Consider the following 17136-nt stretch of genomic DNA (forward strand, 5'->3'; position numbering starts at 1 on the left):
CGTGAGTAAGGGTCGAATCCCACGGAGATTGTTGGTATGAAGCAAGCTATGGTCACCTTGCAAATCTCAGTCAGGCGGATATAAAATAATCATGGAGTTTTCGAATAATAAATAATAGAATAGGGATAGAGATACTTATGTAAATCATTGGTAGGAATTTCAGATAAGCGAATGGAGATGCTTTTCGTTCCTCTGAACCTCTGCTTTCCTGCTATCTTCATCCAATCAGTCTTACTCCTTTCCATGGCTGGCTTTATGCAAGGGCATCACCGTTGTCAGTGGCTACATCCCCTCCTCTCAGTGAATAATATGCTCACGCACCCTGTCACGGCACGGCTATTCATCTGTCGGTTCCCGATCATGCTGGAATAGGATTCACCCTCCTTTTGCGTCTGTCACTAACGCCCAGCACTCGCGAGTTTGAAGCTCGTCACAGTCATTCAATCATTGAATCCTACTCAGAATACCACAGACAAGGTTTAGACCTTCCGGATTCTCTTGAATGCCGCCATCATTCTAGCTTATGCCACGAAGATTCTGGTTAGGAGATCTAAGAGATACTCATTCTAGCTTATCTCATGTAGAACAGAAGTGTTTGTCAGGCACGCGTTCATAAGGGAGAAGGATGATGAGCGTCACACATAATCATCACCTTCATCACGTTCTTGGGTGCGAATGGATATCTTAGAAGAGAAATAAGAAGAATTGAATAGAAAACAGTAGTACTTTGCATTAATCTTTGAGGAACAGCAGAGCTCCACACCTTAATCTATGGAGTGTAGAAACTCTACCGTATGAAAATACATAAGTGAAGGTCCAGGCATGGCTGAGATGGCCAGCCCCCTTGATCTAAGAACAATGCGTTCAAAGATGATCCTAAGATCCTAAGATGATCAAAAGATGGTCAAAAAGACGCCTAATACAATAGTAAGAGGTCCTATTTATAATAAACTAGTCACTAGGGTTTACATGAGTAAGTAATTGATGCATAAATCTACTTCCGGGGCCCACTTGGTGTGTGTTTGGGCTGAGCCTGAGTGTTGCACGTGCAGAGGCCATTTGTGGAGTTGAACGCCAGTTTCTGTGCCAGTTTGGGCGTTCAACTCTGGTTTTGGATCCTTTTCTGGCGCTGGACGCCAGATTTGGACAGAAGGCTGGCGTTGAACGCCAGTTTACGTCGTCAATTCTTGGCCAAAGTATGGACTATTATATATTGCTGGAAAGCCCTGGATGTCTAATTTCCAACACAATTGGAAGCGCGCCATTTCGAGTTCTGTAGCTCCAGAAAATCCACTTTGAGTGCAGGGAGGTCAGAATCCAACAGCATCAGCAGTCCTTTTTCAACCTCTGAATCTGATTTTTGCTCAAGTCCCTCAATTTCAGCCAGAAAATACCTGAAATCACAGAAAAACACACAAACTCATAGTAAAGTCCAGAAATGTGAATTTAACATAAAAACTAATGAAAACATCCCTAAAAGTGATTAGATCCTACTAAAAACATACTAAAAACAATGCCAAAAAGCGTATAAATTATCCGCTCATCACAACACCAAACTTAAATTGTTGCTTGTCCCCAAGCAACTGAAAATCAAATAGGATAAAAAGAAGAGAATATACTACAAATTCCAAACTATCAATGAAACATAGCTTCAATCATATGAGCGGGACTTATAGCTTTTTGCCTCTTGAATAGTTTTGGCATCTCACTTTATCCATTGAGGTTCAGAATGATTGGCATCTATAGGAACTTCAGATTTTGAATAGTGTTATTGACTCTCCTAGTTCAGTATGATGATTCTTGAACACAGCTTCTTTATGAGTCTTGGCTGTGGCCCTAAGCACTTTGTTTTCCAGTATTACCACCGGATACATAAATGCCACAGACACATAATTGGGTGAACCTTTTCAGATTGTGACTCAGCTTTGCTAAAGTCCCCAATTAGAGGTGTCCAGGGTTCTTAAGCACACTCTTTATTTTTGCTTTGGACCTTGACTTTAACCGCTCAGTCTCAAGTTTTCACTTGACACCTACACGCCACAAGCACATAGTTAGGGACAGCTTGGTTTAGCCGCTTAGACCAGGATTTTATTCCTTTAGGCCCTCCTATCCACTGATGCTCAAAGCCTTGGGATCCTTTTTATTTGCCCTTGCCTTTTGGTTTTAAGGGTTATTGGCTTTTTCTGCTTGCTTTTTCTTTTTCTTTCTATTTTTTTTCTATTTTTTGTTCGCCTATTTTTTTTTTTCTGCAAGCTTTGTTCTTTGCTGCTTTTTCTTGCTTCAAGAATCATTTTTATGATTTTTCAGATTATCAAATAACATGTCTCCTAGTCATCATTCTTTCAAGAGCCAACATATTTAACATTCTTAAACAACAACTTCAAAAGACTTATGCACTGTTCAAGCATACATTCAGAAAACAAGAAGCATTGTCACCACATCAATGTAATTAAGCTAAGTTCAAGGATAAATTCGAAACTCATGTACTTCTTGTTCTTTTGAATTAAAACATTTTTTCATTTAAGAGAGGTGATGGATTCATAGGACATTCATATCTTTAAGACAAAGTTACTAACTACTAATGATCATGTAATGAAGGCACAAACATAGATAAGCACATAATACAGAAAACGAAAAACAGAGAAAGCAAGAACAAGGAATGAATCCACCTTAGTGATGGTGGCGTTTCCTTCTTGAGGAACCAATGATGTTCTTGAGCTCTTCTATGTTTCTTCCTTGTCTTTGTTGCTCCTCCCTCATTGCTTTTTGATCTTCTCTTATTTCATGAAGCATGATCGAGTGCTCTTGATGTTCCACCCTTAGTTGTCCCATATTGGAACTCAATTCTCCTAGGGAGGTGTTGATTTACTCCCAATAGTTTTGTGGAGGAAAGTGCATTTGAGGCATTTCCGGAATCTCATGGTGATGAGCTTCATACGCCTCTTGAGCTCCATGAATGGGCTCTCTTGCTTGCTCCATCTTTTTCTTAGTGATGGGCTTGTCCTCTTTGATGAGGATATCTCCCTCTATGTCAATCCCCGCTGAATTGCATAGGTGGCAAATGAGGTGAGGAAAGGCTAACCTTGCCATGGTGGAGGACTTGTCAGCCACCTTGTAGAGTTCTTGAGGTATAATCTCATGAACTTCCACCTCTTCTCCAATCATGATGCTATGGATCATGATGGCCCGGTCTATAGTAACTTCAGACCGGTTGCTAGTGGGAATGATTGAGCATTGAATAAACTCCAACCATCCTCTAGCTATAGGCTTGAGGTCCAATCTTCTTAGTTGAACCGGCTTGCCTTTGGAGTCAATCTTCCATTGAGCTCCTTCTACACATATGTCCATAAGGACTTGGTCCGACCTTTGATCAAAGTTGACTCTCCTTGTGTAGGGGCGTGCGTTCTCTTCCATGTATGGCAAGTTGAACGCCAACCTCACATTCTCCAGACTAAAATCTAAGTATTTCCCCCGAACCATTGTAACATAGTTCTTTGGATCCGGGTTCTTACTTTGATCATGGTTCTTGGTGATCCATGCATTGGCATAGAACTCTTGAACCATTAGGATGCCGACTTGTTGGATGGAACAAACTTCCCAACCTCTTCTTTGAATTTCATGTCGGATCTCCGGATACTCATTTCTTTTGAGTTTAAAAGGGACCTCAGGGATCACCTTCTTCTTGGCCACAACATCATAGAAGTGGTCTTGATGGGTTTTGGAGATGAACCTTTCCATCTCCCATGACTCGGATGTGAAAGCTTTTGTCTTCCCTTTCCCTCTTCTAGAGGATTCTCCGGTCTTAGGTGCCATCAATGGTAATGGAAAAACAAAAAAGCTATGCTTTTACCACACCAAACTTAGAATATTGCTCGCCCTCGAGCAATAAACAAAAGAATAGAAGAAGAAGAAGAAGAAATATGGAGAGGGAGAGGGAGATGTGGTTTCGGCCAAGGAGAGTGTAGAGGGGTGTGTTGTGTGAATTTGGTGAAGAATGGAGGTCTTGATATAGGGAATGGAGGGGGGGTTAAGGTTCGGCCATATGGGTGGGTTTGGGTGGGAAATTGGTTTTGAATTTTGAAGGTAGGTGGAGTTTATGAGGTAGGTTTATTGGGAAGAGTGGGTGGATGTGAGTGGTGAAGGTTTAGTGGGGAAGAGAGCTTGAGGTGATTGGTGAGGGGTTTCTAGGGAAGAGTGTTTATGGGGTTGTGTGAAAGAGAGTGGTGAGAAGAAGTGAGTGGAGGTAGGTGGAGATCCTGTGGGGTCCACAGATCCTGAGTGGATCCTGTGGGGTCCACAGATCCTGAGGTGTTCAAGGCATTTACATCCCTGCACCATTAGGCATGTAAAAATGCCTTTGTACCCAACTCTGGGCGTTTAGCGCCAGGTTGGTGGCCATTTTGGGCGTTCAACGCCCATTTGTGTGCCATTTCTGGCGTTGAACGCCAAAACCATGCCTGTTCTGGCGTTCAGCGCCCAGAAGCTGCCTATTTTGGGCGTTCAGCGCCAGAACCATGCTCTGTTCTGGCGCTGAACGCCAGACAGATGCTCCTCCAGGGTGTGATTTTTCTTCTGCTGTTTTTGATTCCGTTTTCAATTTTTCTATTTATTTTGTGACTCCACATGATCATGAACCTAAGAAAACATGAAAAACAATGAAAATAAAAGTTAGATAAACATTGGGTTGCCTCCCAACAAGCGCTTCTTTAATGTCAATAGCTTGACAGTGGGCTCTCATGGAGCCTTACAGATGTGCAGAGTTTTGTTGAGACTCTCCAACACCAAACTTAGAGTTTGGATATGGGAGTTCAACACCAAACTTAGAGTTTGGTTGTGGCCTCCCAACACCAAACTTAGAGTTTGACTGTGGGGGCTCTGGTTGACTCTGCTTTGAGAGAAGCTTTTCAAGCTTCCTCTCCATGGTTGCAGAGGGAGATCCTTGAGTTTTGAATACAAGGGAGTTCTCATTCCATTGAAGGACTATTTCACCTCTGTCAACATCAATCACAGCTCTTGCTGTGGCCAGGAAAGGTCTTCCTAGGATGATGGATTCATCCTCTTCCTTTCCAGTATCCAGGACTATGAAATCAGTAGGTATGTAAAGGCCCTCAACCTTTACTAATACATCTTCTACTTGTCCATAAGCCTGTCTTCTTGAGCTGTCTGCCATCTCTAGTGAGATTTTAGCAGCTTGCACCCCATAGATTCCCAGTTTCTCTATTACAGAGAGGGGCATGAGGTTTATACCTGAACCAAGGTCACACAGAGCTTTAAAGATCATGGTGCCTATGGTACAAGGTAATATGAACTTTCCAGGATCCTGTCTCTTCTGAGGCAATGTCAGTTGATCCAGATCACTTAGTTCATTGATGAACAAGGGAGGTTCAACTTCCCAAGTATCAATGCCAAATAATTTGGCATTCAGCTTCATGATTGCACCAAGAAACTTGGCAGTTTGCTCTTCGGTAACATCCTCATTCTCTTCAGAAGAGGAATACTCATCAGAGCTCATGAAGGGTATAAGGAGGTTCAATGGAATCTCTATGGTCTCTAGATGAGTCTCAGATTCCTTTGGTTCCTCAGAGGAAAGCTCCTTATTGATCACTGGACGTCCTAGGAGGTCTTCCTCCTTGGGATTCACGTCCTCTCCTCTCCTCACAGGTTCGGCCATGGCGCTTATGTCAATGGCCTTGCACTCTCCTTTTGGATTCTCTTCTGTATTGCTTGGGAGAGTACTAGGAGGGATTTCAGTGATCCTTTTACTCAGCTGGCCCACTTGTGCTTCCAGATTTCTAATGGAAGACCTTGTTTCATTCATGAAACTTACAGTGGCCTTAGATAGATCAGAGACTAGATTTGCTAAATTAGAAGCATTTTGTTCAGAGTTCTCTGTCTGTTGCTGAGTTGATAATGGAAAAGGTTTGCCATTGCTAAACCTGTTTCTTCCACCATTATTAAAGCCTTGTTGAGGCTTTTGATCCTTCCATGAGAAATTTGGATGATTTCTCCATGTTGAGTTATAGGTGTTTCCATAAGGTTCACCTAAGTAATTTACCTCTGCTATTGCAGGGTTCTCAGGATCATAGGCTTCTTCTTCAGGAGAAGCCTCTTGAGTACTGTTGGATGCAGCTTGCATTCCATGCAGACTCTGAGAGATCATATTGACTTGCTGAGTCAATATTTTGTTCTGAGCCAATATGGCATTCAGAGTATCAACTTCAAGAACTCCCTTCTTCATAGGCGTCCCATTACTCACAGGATTCCTCTCAGAAGTGTACATGAACTGGTTATTAGCAACCATGTCAATGAGTTCTTGAGCTTCTGCAGGCATTTTCTTTAGGTGAATGGATCCACCTGCAGAAGTGTCCAGTGACATCTTTGATAGCTCAGATAAACCATCATAGAATATATCCAGGATGGTCCATTCTGAAAGCATGTCAGAAGGACACTTTTTGGTCAACTGTTTGTATCTTTCCCAAGCTTCATAGAGGGATTCACCTTCTTTCTGTCTAAAGGTTTGAACATCAGCTCTAAGCTTGCTCAGCTTTTGAGGAGGAAAGTACTTGGCTAAGAAAGCCGTGACCAGCTTATCCCAAGAGTTCAGGCTGTCTTTGGGTTGAGAATCCAACCATAATCTAGCTCTGTCTCTTACAGCAAAAGGGAAAAGCATGAGCCCGTAGACTTCAGGATCTACTCCATTAGTCTTAACAGTATCACATATCTGTAAGAATTCAGTTAAGAACTGAAAAGGATCTTCAGATGGAAGTCCATGAAACTTGCAGTTCTGCTGCATCAGAGAAACTAATTGAGGTTTCAGCTCAAAATTGTTTGCTCCAATGGCAGGAATGGAGATGCTTCTTCCATGTAAATTGGAATTAGGTGCAGTGAAGTCACCAAGCATCTTCCTTATATTATTATTATTTTCGGCTGCCATTTCCTTTTCCTGTTCGAAAATTTCTGAAAGGTTATCTCTGGATTGTTGTATTTTAGCTTCTCTTAATTTTTTTCTTCAGAGTCCTTTCAGGTTCTGGATCTGCTTTAACAAGAATGTTCTTGTCCTTGCTCCTGCTCATATGACAAAGAAGAAGGCACAGAAAAATAATAATAATAATGGAGATCCTTTATATCACAGTATAGGGATCCCTGTGTGAGTAGAAGAAGAGGGGGAGATAAAGGATGTGATGTAAAGGAAGAAACACAACTGTACGGATGGAAGAGATGTGAGATGAGATGTTAGGATATGAATGAATAAATAGAATAGGATGGGGGAGGGATAATTTTCGAAAATTATTTTGAAAAAGAGTTAGTGATTTTTGAAAAATGGTTTTTTTTTTTTTTGAAAAATGTTAGTAATTTTCGAAAATTTTTGAAATCAAAAATAAAAAATAAAAATAATTAGTTAATTAAAAAGAAATTTTTGAAAAAGAGGGAAGATATTTTCGAAAATTAGAGAGAGAGAGTTAGTTAGGTAGTTTTGAAAAAGTTAAGAAACACACAAAAAGTTAGTTAGTTAGTTGAAACAAATTTTGAAAAGATAAGAAGTTAGGAAGTTAGAAAGGATATTTTGAAAAGATTTTTTTTGAAAAAGATAAGATAAGAAGATATTTTTGAAAAGATATGATAGGAATTAGTTTTTGAAAAAGATTTGATTTTTTAAAATCACAATTAATGACTTGATTCATAAGAAATCACAAGATATGATTCTAGAACTCAAAATTTGAATCTTTCTCAACAAGCAAGTAACAAACTTCAAATTTTTGAATCAAAACATTAATTGGTGATGTTATTTTCGAAAATTTGATATAAAAATAAGAAAAATATTTTTGAAAAATATTTTTGAAATTTTCGAAAATAACTAATAATTTTGAAAAAGATTTGATTTTTGAAAAAGATTTTGAAAAAGATAAGATTTTCAAATTGAAAATTTGATTTGACTCATAAGAAACAACTTGATTTTAAAAATTTTTGAAAAAGTCAACTCAATTTTTCGAATTTGATGAGAGAAAAAGGGAAAGATATTTTTTTGATTTTTGAATTTTTATGATGCAAGAGAAAAAACACTAAAAGGATGCAATGCATGAAATTTTTAGATCAAAACAATGAATGCATGCATGAATGCTATGAATGTCAAGATGAACACCAAGAACACTATGAAGATCATGATGAACATTAAGAACATATTTTTGAAAAATTTTTAATGCAAAGAAAACATGCAAGACACCAAACTTAGAATTCTTTAATGCTTAGACACTAAGAATTCAAGAATGCATATGATAAACATGAAAAGACACAAAACAAAAAATCATCAAGATCAAACAAGAAGACTTACCAAGAACAACTTGAAGATCATGAAGAACACTATGAATGCATGATATTTTCGAAAAATGCAGGATGCATATGCAAGTGACACCAAACTTATGATATGACTCAAGACTCAAACAAGAAACACAAAAATATTTTTGATTTTTATGATTTTCTAATTTTTTTGGATTTTTTTTTTCGAAAATTATATGAAAAAGAAAAAATAAGGATTCCAAAATTTTTAACATGAATTCCAGGAATCTTGCTTTCTTAGTCTAAATCTTCAGTCCAGGAATTAGACATGGCTCACTAGCCAGCCAAGCTTTCAATGAAAGTTCCGGTCCAAAACACTAGACATGGCCAATGGCCAGCCAAGCTTCAGCAGGTGATCATGGATCAGCAGCGGGTGGATGAGCAACAACTAAATTGCTCTTGATAACAAATTGCAAGCCTCAGTCCAAATGAATTTAGACATGGCTTTACAGCCAGCCAGGCTTCAACATGCTTCATGAAACACTAGAATTCATTCTTCAAAATTTTGAATAAATTTTTGAAAACATTTTTATTATTTATTTATTTTTTTTTGAAAATATTTTTGAAAGATTTTTGAAAAGAAAACGAAAATAAAGTTACCTAATCTGAGCAACAAGATGAACCGTCAGTTGTCCAAACTCGAACAATCCCCGGCAACGGCGCCAAAAACTTGGTGCACGAAATTGTGATGTCCAAGCTCAAACAATCCCCGGCAACGTGAGCAACTTGGTGCTCTGATCTCAATACATAATTGTCACAACTTCGATACAACTAACCAGCAAGTGCACTGGGTCGTCCAAGTAATACCTTACGTGAGTAAGGGTCGAATCCCACGGAGATTGTTGGTATGAAGCAAGCTATGGTCACCTTGCAAATCTCAGTCAGGCGGATATAAAATAATCATGGAGTTTTCGAATAATAAATAATAGAATAGGGATAGAGATACTTATGTAAATCATTGGTAGGAATTTCAGATAAGCGAATGGAGATGCTTTTCGTTCCTCTGAACCTCTGCTTTCCTGCTATCTTCATCCAATCAGTCTTACTCCTTTCCATGGCTGGCTTTATGCAAGGGCATCACCGTTGTCAGTGGCTACATCCCCTCCTCTCAGTGAATAATATGCTCACGCACCCTGTCACGGCACGGCTATTCATCTGTCGGTTCCCGATCATGCTGGAATAGGATTCACCCTCCTTTTGCGTCTGTCACTAACGCCCAGCACTCGCGAGTTTGAAGCTCGTCACAGTCATTCAATCATTGAATCCTACTCAGAATACCACAGACAAGGTTTAGACCTTCCGGATTCTCTTGAATGCCGCCATCATTCTAGCTTATGCCACGAAGATTCTGGTTAGGAGATCTAAGAGATACTCATTCTAGCTTATCTCATGTAGAACAGAAGTGTTTGTCAGGCACGCGTTCATAAGGGAGAAGGATGATGAGCGTCACACATAATCATCACCTTCATCACGTTCTTGGGTGCGAATGGATATCTTAGAAGAGAAATAAGAAGAATTGAATAGAAAACAGTAGTACTTTGCATTAATCTTTGAGGAACAGCAGAGCTCCACACCTTAATCTATGGAGTGTAGAAACTCTACCGTATGAAAATACATAAGTGAAGGTCCAGGCATGGCTGAGATGGCCAGCCCCCTTGATCTAAGAACAATGCGTTCAAAGATGATCCTAAGATCCTAAGATGATCAAAAGATGGTCAAAAAGACGCCTAATACAATAGTAAGAGGTCCTATTTATAATAAACTAGTCACTAGGGTTTACATGAGTAAGTAATTGATGCATAAATCTACTTCCGGGGCCCACTTGGTGTGTGTTTGGGCTGAGCCTGAGTGTTGCACGTGCAGAGGCCATTTGTGGAGTTGAACGCCAGTTTCTGTGCCAGTTTGGGCGTTCAACTCTGGTTTTGGATCCTTTTCTGGCGCTGGACGCCAGATTTGGACAGAAGGCTGGCGTTGAACGCCAGTTTACGTCGTCAATTCTTGGCCAAAGTATGGACTATTATATATTGCTGGAAAGCCCTGGATGTCTAATTTCCAACACAATTGGAAGCGCGCCATTTCGAGTTCTGTAGCTCCAGAAAATCCACTTTGAGTGCAGGGAGGTCAGAATCCAACAGCATCAGCAGTCCTTTTTCAACCTCTGAATCTGATTTTTGCTCAAGTCCCTCAATTTCAGCCAGAAAATACCTGAAATCACAGAAAAACACACAAACTCATAGTAAAGTCCAGAAATGTGAATTTAACATAAAAACTAATGAAAACATCCCTAAAAGTGATTAGATCCTACTAAAAACATACTAAAAACAATGCCAAATTCCTCATGCAATAGAAGCCAGTTTGGAGCCATTTATGGAAGTTGAAAATTCCTCACAAGATTTTGCTCTTTGCGTGGAAAATCATCCATGGTAAGCTTCATGTTCTGCTTCTCATCTGCTAGCGATTTTCATCTACTCTGACAACTTGTCCAATCTGCAAGTCAATACCATAATCACTCATGCACTGTCTATTTTTCTGTGGAAATGCTAATCTAGTGTGGAAGAAGAGTCCTTTACCTTACCTCATTCCATACCCTAGATTTTCTTTGTTCTTCGATTGGTGGAGAAATTCGGTGTTACAAACTAGACTTCAGGGAACAAGCTCTCACAGAACTCGATTGGATTTTATTATAACTTGGAATATTTGGAAGGAGAGGTGACGGCGAGTCTTCGAGCATATCCAGGAGCCTCCGGAGAAAGTACTAGCAATATCGCTTAAGTTAAACCAAGAGCTATTTATTTTGCCTTATGCATAATGCCCTAAGATTTCTTTTCCTATTTACTTTTTTATGTTTTTTTTTTCTTATAATTTCACCTGTTCGTGAATATTTGGAAATCTTCTTTTTCTATTTTTCTTGTCCTAACTTTTTGACATTGTATTTATTTCTCTATTGAATAAGATACCACTATTATCTTTGAAAAAAATGACATTATTATTATAAAATAAGAGTGAAAATATTCATAATATTTTATTTATTAAATTATAATAGCAAATGTTACAAAAAATATTTTATATTCTAATTAATAACTTGGTCCTTAAAACTTGGCAGCTGAGCCGAATCACTTTTTGGACCAAGACGCTTCCTTTCGGTTATGTTGAGAGAAGTTGGGAGGAGCTAATTTTCTTTCAAAAAAAAAGTTTCAATTAGCATCTAAGAAATAATAAAAGATATCTTGGAAGATATCTTGAAGATTTCTAAGACAAGAGATTTTCAATCTCTCAGGTTTCAAAGAGCAAAAGGAACTTGGAAGATATTTTGGAGCCTTCAACACCAATAATAGGAGGAGCATAGATAATTTTAAAGAAATCTTGGGAAGAGTTCATAACAAGCTTATAGGGTGGAAGGCTAAATATTTGTTTTTGGCAGGGAGACTTATGCTAACTAAAACCATACTAAATCCAGTATTGAACTACAATATGCAACATGAGAGGATACCCAAAGAAATATGTTTGGAGGTGGAAAAGACTTAAAGAAGTTTTATTTAGGGAGATGAACCTAATCAAAGATGAGTGTACCTGATTGGATGGAAAATCCTCTATCAATCGAAACACCTGGGGTCTCGAATTCAGGAAATTTCAACCATAAATGATTCGCTTATGTTCAAGATCATATGGCAAGCAATGAAAAATCCAGAAGCTCTTTGGGTGAAAGTGTTATCACATAAATACTGTAATGGGAGAAGATTGAACAACAATGCACTCAAGTTTGTGGAAGGAGCTTAAAAAGATATGGCCTATTTTCTAAGAGCATTATGTTCACTATGTTAGCAATGACTTATCCATTTATTTCTGGAGACATCAATGGGTGGAAAGAGAAGATGTTTTAATAGAAAAGGCTATTAATCCTGCCAGTGTGGATTTGGACAGCTTTGTGTGGGAATGGACATCTACAAATATTGAGTGAGATTTAGAAAAGCTCAGACTCCATCTGTCGCATGACAGTGTTGAAAAGATCTGTGACATGAGCCCTCCAAAGGTAGAAAATGAGGATGACAAGTTTGGTTGGAAGCTTTCAATTGATGGAAATTTTACAGTCAACATAACATACAAAGTCTCTCAAATTGGCCAGAAAAAGAAAAAACTATTTGGACAACGCTATGGAGTTGGAAGGGACCTCAGTGAGAAAAAGTTTTCGTCTGAACAGCTATGCATAACAGAGTCATGACAAATTATAGAAAGACAAAATTATTTGGAAGAAATGGGGAATGTCAATTATGTAAGGGGGTCAAGAATATCTAATGCACGCTTTAAGAGATTGTCCTAAAGTTTCTACCATATGGATAAAACTCATTAAAATAACAGAAATTTCAAGATTTTTCCATTTCAATTGGGAAAGCTGGATTGAAGTCAATTTCAGGAAACAAATGGGTAATAATCAGAATTTTGAGTGGAGGGACATCTTCATTCTAACTACCTAGAGACTATGATATTGGCGCAACAGATAAATTCACAAACAAAACTACAAGAGTCCCCCAACCCACAAACAGAAATCATCAAACAAGTGACTGAAATTAAAGCTATGGAGAGGTCTTACAGGTTAGTCGCCAAGGAAGGAGAATAGAGAAGCTTGTCAATTGGAAGTCACTGCCAGAGGGATGGGTGAAGTTAAACTCAGACAGAAGTGGACGTAGCAGTCTCTTGAGAAACAATAAAGGGCGATGGATCGCTGGTTTTTCGCATCAAACTGGAGAAGCGACGGCGTTCACTGCAGAACTATGGGGAGTGGTAAAGGGATTAGAGCTTACATGGACGATGGGCTTTAGGAAAGTGGTTGTGGAAGTAGATGCTGTGGCGGTGGTTCAGAGACTCAACGTAGGAAAGAAATTGGCCTCCCATCTTGTAATTAGAAAAGTGAATGAGTGGAAAAGGAAGGATTGGAGTATATTTTTTGTACAAATTTATAGGGAAGGCAATAGATGTTCTGATTGCCTAGCAAAAAAGAGTTTAAGTTTAGATGATGATTTTGTGTTTTGGGATTTACCTTCCCCGAAACTAGTTAGTATCCTCAGTGATGATGAAAGAGGGGCCGCCTTACCCCGTCTAGTTTGTATCTAGGTCTTTGTTTTCTAAGTTCTTTAACCCTGTTTCAATACCAAAAAAAAAATATATTGTAGATATATAATATAAAGATCAAATTCCTCTAAAATGTAGAGATTGATAAATTAACAAAAAATATTTTAATCATTTTAAATTAAATAGTGAGATTCGTAATAATAAAAATGATAAATTTAAAAATAATTAAAATATTATTTTATTATTTTATTAACCTTCTCGACCAAGTGATTTTTTAACATAGTCCAACGAAGTTCTATTTATTGTATGTGCGCGCTTCTTCAACATCGTCTTCGTCGTCATCCTAGTTATTCTTCTTCTTCTTGCTTCTTCCTTAAAAACATTGTCGACATCTTCTTCTTCTTCTTTTCTTGTTTGATTCCTTCTCGTCCTTATTTTTCATCATCATCATCATCATCATCATCATCATCATCATCATCTTCTCTTGGTACACAATAAAAAAATATTTGTGGTTGCATTATGGATTTAGCATCCTTCTTGGTGCACGAAATTGTGATGTCCAGGCTCAAACAATCCCCGGCAATGTGAGCAACTTGGTGCTCTGATCTCAATACATAATTGTCACAACTTCGATACAACTAACCAGCAAGTGCACTGGGTCGTCCAAGTAATACCTTACGTGAGTAAGGGTCGAATCCCACGGAGATTGTTGGTATGAAGCAAGCTATGGTCACCTTGCAAATCTCAGTCAGGCGGATATAAAATAATCATGGAGTTTTCGAATAATAAATAATAGAATAGGGATAGAGATACTTATGTAAATCATTGGTAGGAATTTCAGATAAGCGAATGGAGATGCTTTTCGTTCCTCTGAACCTCTGCTTTCCTGCTATCTTCATCCAATCAGTCTTACTCCTTTCCATGGCTGGCTTTATGCAAGGGCATCACCGTTGTCAGTGGCTACATCCCCTCCTCTCAGTGAATAATATGCTCACGCACCCTGTCACGGCACGGCTATTCATCTGTCGGTTCCCGATCATGCTGGAATAGGATTCACCCTCCTTTTGCGTCTGTCACTAACGCCCAGCACTCGCGAGTTTGAAGCTCGTCACAGTCATTCAATCATTGAATCCTACTCAGAATACCACAGACAAGGTTTAGACCTTCCGGATTCTCTTGAATGCCGCCATCATTCTAGCTTATGCCACGAAGATTCTGGTTAGGAGATCTAAGAGATACTCATTCTAGCTTATCTCATGTAGAACAGAAGTGTTTGTCAGGCACGCGTTCATAAGGGAGAAGGATGATGAGCGTCACACATAATCATCACCTTCATCACGTTCTTGGGTGCGAATGGATATCTTAGAAGAGAAATAAGAAGAATTGAATAGAAAACAGTAGTACTTTGCATTAATCTTTGAGGAACAGCAGAGCTCCACACCTTAATCTATGGAGTGTAGAAACTCTACCGTATGAAAATACATAAGTGAAGGTCCAGGCATGGCCGAGATGGCCAGCCCCCTTGATCTAAGAACAATGCGTTCAATGATGATCCTAAGATCCTAAGATGATCAAAAGATGGTCAAAAAGACGCCTAATACAATAGTAAGAGGTCCTATTTATAATAAACTAGTCACTAGGGTTTACATGAGTAAGTAATTGATGTATAAATCTACTTCCGGGGCCCACTTGGTGTGTGTTTGGGCTGAGCCTGAGTGTTGCACGTGCAGAGGCCATTTGTGGAGTTGAACGCCAGTTTCTGTGCCAGTTTGGGCGTTCAACTATGGTTTTGGATCCTTTTCTGGCGCTGGACGCCAGATTTGGACAGAAGGCTGGCGTTGAACGCCAGTTTACGTCGTCAATTCTTGGCCAAAGTATGGATTATTATACATTGCTGGAAAGCCCTGGATGTCTACTTTCCAACGCAATTGGAAGCGCGCCATTTCGAGTTCTGTAGCTCCAGAAAATCCACTTTGAGTGCAGGGAGGTCAGAATCCAACAGCATCAGCAGTCCTTTTTCAACCTCTGAATCTGATTTTTGCTCAAGTCCCTCAATTTCAGCCAGAAAATACCTGAAATCACAGAAAAACACACAAACTCATAGTAAAGTCCAGAAATGTGAATTTAACATAAAAACTAATGAAAACATCCTTAAAAGTGATTAGATCCTACTAAAAACATACTAAAAACAATGCCAAAAAGCGTATAAATTATCCGCTCATCACAACACCAAACTTAAATTATTGCTTGTCCCCAAGCAACTGAAAATCAAATAGGATAAAAAGAAGAGAATATACTACAAATTCCAAACTATCAATGAAACATAGCTTTAATCATATGAGCGGGACTTATAGCTTTTTGCCTCTTGAATAGTTTTGGCATCTCACTTTATCCATTGAGGTTCAGAATGATTGGCATCTATAGGAACTTCAGATTTCGAATAGTGTTATTGACTCTCCTAGTTCAGTATGATGATTCTTGAACACAGCTTCTTTATGAGTCTTGGCTGTGGCCCTAAGCACTTTGTTTTCCAGTATTACCACCGGATACATAAATGCCACAGACACATAATTGGGTGAACCTTTTCAGATTGTGACTCAGCTTTGCTAAAGTCCCCAATTAGAGGTGTCCAGGGTTCTTAAGCACACTCTTTGTTTTTGCTTTGGACCTTGACTTTAACCGCTCAGTCTCAAGTTTTCACTTGACACCTACACGCCACAAGCACATGGTTAGGGACAGCTTGGTTTAGCCGCTTAGACCAGGATTTTATTCCTTTAGGCCCTCCTATCCACTGATGCTCAAAGCCTTGGGATCCTTTTTATTTGCCCTTGCCTTTTGGTTTTAAGGGTTATTGGCTTTTTTTGCTTGCTTTTTCTTTTTCTTTCTATTTTTTTTCTATTTTTTTCGCCTATTTTTTTTTCTGCAAGCTTTGTTCTTTGCTGCTTTTTCTTGCTTCAAGAATCATTTTTATGATTTTTCAGATTATCAAATAACATGTCTCCTAGTCATCATTCTTTCAAAAGCCAACATATTTAACATTCTTAAACAACAACTTCGAGTTCTGTAGCTCCAGAAAATCCACTTTGAGTGCAGGGAGGTCAGAATCCAACAGCATCAGCAGTCCTTTTTCAACCTCTGAATCTGATTTTTGCTCAAGTCCCTCAATTTCAGCCAGAAAATACCTGAAATCACAGAAAAACACACAAACTCATAGTAAAGTCCAGAAATGTGAATTTAACATAAAAACTAATGAAAACATCCCTAAAAGTGATTAGATCCTACTAAAAACATACTAAAAACAATGCCAAAAAACGTATAAATTATCCGCTCATCACTTCTCAAGTAAAATCTTGTGCATACACATAGCCAGACTTATCCTTTTCAAGTCACTAATGGTCCACCCAAGAGCTATTTTGTGGCTTCTAAGTACCTATATCAACGCCTCCTCTTCATCATGACTCAGAGAGGAGCTAATGATCACTGGATAGGAATTCTGCTCGCCTAGAAAGGCATACTTAAGAGAGGGAGGCAAAGGCTTCAACTCAAGCTTGGGTGGCCTTTCCTCCTTAGTATGCATGTTTGGTTCCCCCTTTTATGGTGGTGGATCATTCAAGCACATTAAGAACAACCTCTTCATCATTGACTTTCAGAGTTAACTCACCCTTTTGCACATCAATAAAGGCTCTCCCTGTAGTTAGAAAAGGTCTTCCTAAAATAATGGAAGCATTCACATCT

The 17136-nt window shown here is 38.9% G+C and overlaps 1 non-coding gene across 1 annotated transcript; it reads left to right on the forward strand.

The window, feature by feature from the left end:
- Positions 1-6430: 6430 nt before the first annotated feature.
- Positions 6431-6538, forward strand: LOC148572460 (small nucleolar RNA R71). The gene has a single exon (XR_015907851.1). It is a non-coding gene; the product is annotated as a small nucleolar RNA R71 (small nucleolar RNA).
- The last annotated feature ends 10598 nt before the right edge of the window (positions 6539-17136 follow it).

This window comes from Arachis ipaensis, chromosome B3, assembly GCF_059453495.1.
Source record: "Arachis ipaensis isolate K30076 ecotype BB chromosome B3, ASM5945349v1, whole genome shotgun sequence".
Classification (NCBI taxonomy): Eukaryota; Viridiplantae; Streptophyta; class Magnoliopsida; order Fabales; family Fabaceae; genus Arachis; species Arachis ipaensis.